Source organism: Trichoplusia ni, chromosome 15, assembly GCF_003590095.1.
Source record: "Trichoplusia ni isolate ovarian cell line Hi5 chromosome 15, tn1, whole genome shotgun sequence".
NCBI classification, from domain to species: Eukaryota; Metazoa; Arthropoda; class Insecta; order Lepidoptera; family Noctuidae; genus Trichoplusia; species Trichoplusia ni.
The window spans coordinates 2,897,152-2,901,915 of NC_039492.1; positions in this window are offsets into that span (position 1 = coordinate 2,897,152).

Here is a 4,764-nt window from a genome sequence, read left to right on the forward strand (position 1 = left end):
CCTGGAAAAGTATGAAGGATTCTTCCCAAGCGCCACTTGAGAGGCGGCAGATTGTCCTCCTTGATTAGTACAAGAGTATTAGGTACCAATTCTTCTCTGCGTGTCTTCCACTTCGTTCTTGTCTGAAGCTCCGCGATGTACTCCTTTGACCACCTCTGCCAAAACTGCTGCCGCATCTGTTCCACGCGGTCGTAGCAAGACAGGCGATGTGAAGCTGTAGTCGTCAGGTCTGGGCAGGCCGGTGCGGTGAGCGGTCGGCCAATCAGAAACAGAGAAGGGCTGAGGGGAAGAAGGTCAGCTGGGTCTGCGGACAGTGGATACATGGGTCGAGAGTTTAGGACGGCTTCGATTTGAGCCAATATCGTGCTAAACTCTTCATAAGTTAAGTTCGCGTTGCCTATAACACGACGTATGTGGTACTTGCAAGACTTAACTCCTGCCTCCCACAATCCCCCAAAATGCGGTGTATATGGTGGTATGAAATTAAATTTTATATCATCATTAGCTAAAACTTCAATTATATTATCACAATTATTCCTTAAAAAATGTGTAAGTTCTTTCATAGCTCCAACAAAATTTTTACCGTTGTCTGAGAATATTTCAGAGGGTTTACCCCGTCTAGACATAAAGCGTTTTAATGCTAATATATATGCATCAGTTGTCAAAGCAGTCACCAACTCCAAGTGAACTGCACGCGTAGAGAAACATATAAATAAACAAATATAACATTTTTCTAATTTAGCGCCCCTTCCTTTACGGTTCAAAATAAACATGGGTCCTGCATAATCTACACCGCACCTTATAAATGGATAACCTGGTTCTAGCCTTTCTATAGGTAAGTTACCCATTTGTACTGACATAGTTTTACCTTTAATACGTGTACATGTCACACATGTATGTACAACATTTCTGGCCAGATTACGACCTCTGAGGGGCCACCATTCTTCTCGTATACCAGCTAACAGTTGTTGAGGACCTACATGTAGTTGGCGTATATGCTCATATTGAAATAATAAACGTGTAAAAGTATGTTTACTACATAACAAAATGGGGTGCTTTTTATTGTATGAAAAACTTAAAGAATTATCTAGCCTACCTCCTACTCTAATAATGTTATTATTGTCAACAAATATATTAAGACCAGATATATTACGATTACCCTTTAAGATCCCCTTTGAAGATATATCAAGATCAGGAAACGACTGAATTTGTGACATTCGAGTTAATTTAATAATAGATTTGTTTAACTCATCTACTTGAAGCGGGCCATATTTACGATTTAACTTTATTTTATGACGAACGTTATCAATGAAACGTAACATGTAAGCAAATACACGTTTCATACGAATAAAGGAAGAAAATCTCTCAAATGGAAATGTATTCTTATTAACTTGATGTACTAACAGTGTGGTCGTTAATTTAGTATCGGGCAACTCATTAAAATTAACATTATGACAACTATAATCATAACTAAAATTACACAATCGTTCGTGTAAAAATGCCGGGCCGCGCCACCAAATATCAGCTGTGCGCAGTGCGTCCAGCGTGACCCCGCGTGACACCAAGTCAGCTGGGTTGGATTTACTTCCTACGTGTAACCATGGTAAACTACCCGTGAGCTCATTAATTTGAGCTACCCTATTTTGTACGAATGTTTTAAGAGTATTAGGTGACATTCTTAGCCACCCTAGCACAATTGTGGAATCCGACCAAAAATAAACATTAGTGAAATTCGAACGAAGTGAATTAATAATTTTAGTGTACAACTTTGCGCCTAATAATGCTCCGCACAATTCTAAACGCGGTATAGTTATAGGTTTGACGGGCGCGACCTTCGACTTAGCGCATAATAAGGCTACGGACACCTTGTTATTGTTACCCGAGTACATACGGACGTAGGCACAGGCGCCGTACGCATTCTGAGAGGCGTCCGTAAATATGTGCAATTCTATATATTGCATTTTACTATTTATAACCTGACGTGGTATACGTAATTTATCCAAATAATCAAGAGTATCAACGAATTTTTTCCAACTAATTAAAATATCGTGAGGTACCGGATCGTCCCATCCGATTTTATAAGTCCATAATTTTTGTAATAATATTTTTGCAAGTATTACAATAGGTGCTAATAACCTAATGGATCGTAAACTTGTGAGATTGCCGATAACATAATGCGCTTAGTAACGTGATTCTCGGTAAATTTAAATTTAGTCGTATAATATAATTCATCGGTGTTGGCAAACCAACCTAAACCTAAAGTTTTACTTTGACAAGACTCGCCTAGAGATAAATTCTTTGATGCGTTTAAATTCAAAGTTGACAAGTCGAAATTGAATAACCATTTTCGTAAATAGAAACAACCCGATTTTAGCACATTAGAAACTTTGTTACAAATGTCTAATAATTCCCCTTTTATCATCACAACCCGTAATTAAATCGTCTACGTAAAAATCTTTGTAAATAATAGTAGCGATGTCGTTATCAGTACATTCCGACGCAAGTTGTTGCAAACAGCGCATGCTTAGGTATGGCGCGGACGCCGTGCCGTAGTAACTGTGTTAAGGCGGTATACACCGAGTGCATCGAGCGGTTTTTTCTCTCCATAAAATTAATTGTAAATATTGTTGATCGGGTTGAATTAGTATTTGTCTGTACATTTTTTCGACATCTGCACAGGCAATATATGTGTACTGACGAAATCTTAAAAGAATGGAAAAAATATCATTTTGTAAAGACGGACCAATCATTTGGATATCATTTAGCGATTGACCGGAAGTAGTTTTAGCACTAGCGTCAAACACAACTCGTAATTTTGTAGTCGTACTATTTTCTCTAAATACACCGTGATGCGGTAAGAAATAATGTGGAGACGGATAAGTATCTATTTTTGTCATATGACCGAGTTCTAAATATTCACGCATAAAATCAAAGTATAATTTCTTATAACTCGGTGTGCAGCGACCTAACTTACGTTCAAGCGCGAGGAACCGACTCTCGGCTTGCGAGTACGAGTCGCCTAGTTGATCAGCTGATTCGCTTAATGGGATCCGCACAGAGAAACGACCGTCATTATCACGTGTAGTTGTTTTTATAAATAAATTTTCACAAATACTATCTTCTTTAGACATGTTCGAAGTTTGTGAACTTATCTCCTCTAATTCCCAAAACTTCGTTAATTGAATATCTGCGTTGTCGTACGTGTGCGTAAAATTGCATTGAACTCGATTAACGGATGAACCTTTTGTGTGTACGACACCAGATACAACCCAACCTAACTTAGTATTTTGTAGGTATGGGCCGTTTGTAAGGCGAATTAATCCTTCACTTAAAAGATCCCCAAAATCTATCAGCGCCGATTAATAAATCGATATTCTTTGACATATAAAATGTAGGATCGGCGAGTGATACATTACTCGGAATCATCAATTTTGCGACATTATGAGCAACAGAAGGCAACGTTGCAGTAATACAAGGAAGGACGAGACAATTTAAATGCGTATTAAATTCTTGATTTTTAGATCGCACCTGCACTTTGCAAGATTGTGTAGATTGGGTTACCGAATTACCTACCCCTGCGATTTGTACTGTGGACTGTATCAAACGAATTTTTAATTTATCGCATAACGATTTTTTAATGAACGAATGTTGACTGCCATTATCTAAAATTGCACGAATAGTGTGATAATTGTTATCACTGTCTAAAATATCTAATAATGCAGTCGAAAGAATTACGGGCTCTTGGAATAAATACCCATTTTCAACTTGATAACGCGTTGAAGTTGACGCACTGTGTAGCGCGGTACTGTGTACACTGGACGTTGTCGTCGCTTCGGACTCGCCACACGTTGCGGACGCTAGCGCTTGCGCGTCCTGCGGACCTACAGACTTTGACGTATTGCTGTTATCACAGCACTCACCATGAAGAAGCGAATTATGTTTACGATTGCATAGCTTGCAAGGGCCGAACCAGCAATGAGACACTGCATGTCCACCACGCAAACAATTTTTACACAACTTGTTTTCGTCTACGAATAATAACTTGTCCTTCATAGGAAGGTCACTGAACTTACTGCACGAATAAAGTGGATGATTTTCTTTGCACATATTACACCTATGCTGACGTTTGGAATCACTGTAAGAATTATATTTTTGCGATAATTTATTATACGAATTATTATTATTATTACGCGTTGCGGTGTAGCTATGTGAGCTAACATGCTTAGATTGATGGGATAATGTTTTCTTTACGAATCCCTCTGACGTTTGCTTACTAGACTCATGTGTACTTTTTATGGATTCTAACATGTCCGCCCTATCGGTAAGAAATGTAATCATATCGTTTAATGTTAATTTTTTGTTAGCGTGACTTGGTAACTTAGAGAGTGCACTTTTATGGTTCTCCCACTCCTTCTCGGTGGCTGAGTCCATCTTAGTAACTATAAGGAATATGATTAACGTATCCCATTGATCCGTGGGCTCATCTAGACCTTTAAGAGCGCGAATATTCTTTAGTACGTTATCTATCAATTTACGAATATGAGATGCAGATTCTTTGTGTAATGACTGTAATGAGAACAGAGCTTTAACATGGTTTTGAACGAGTAATCTATTATTATTAAATCTGTTCTCCAATAAACTCCATGCTATCGCGTAATTTTCAGCGGTAAACTGCAACGATTTTATTATTTGACTAGCAGAACCAGTGAGCGCGGAACGTAAGTAATGAAATTTTTGAATATTATCTATAGTTTTAGAATTATG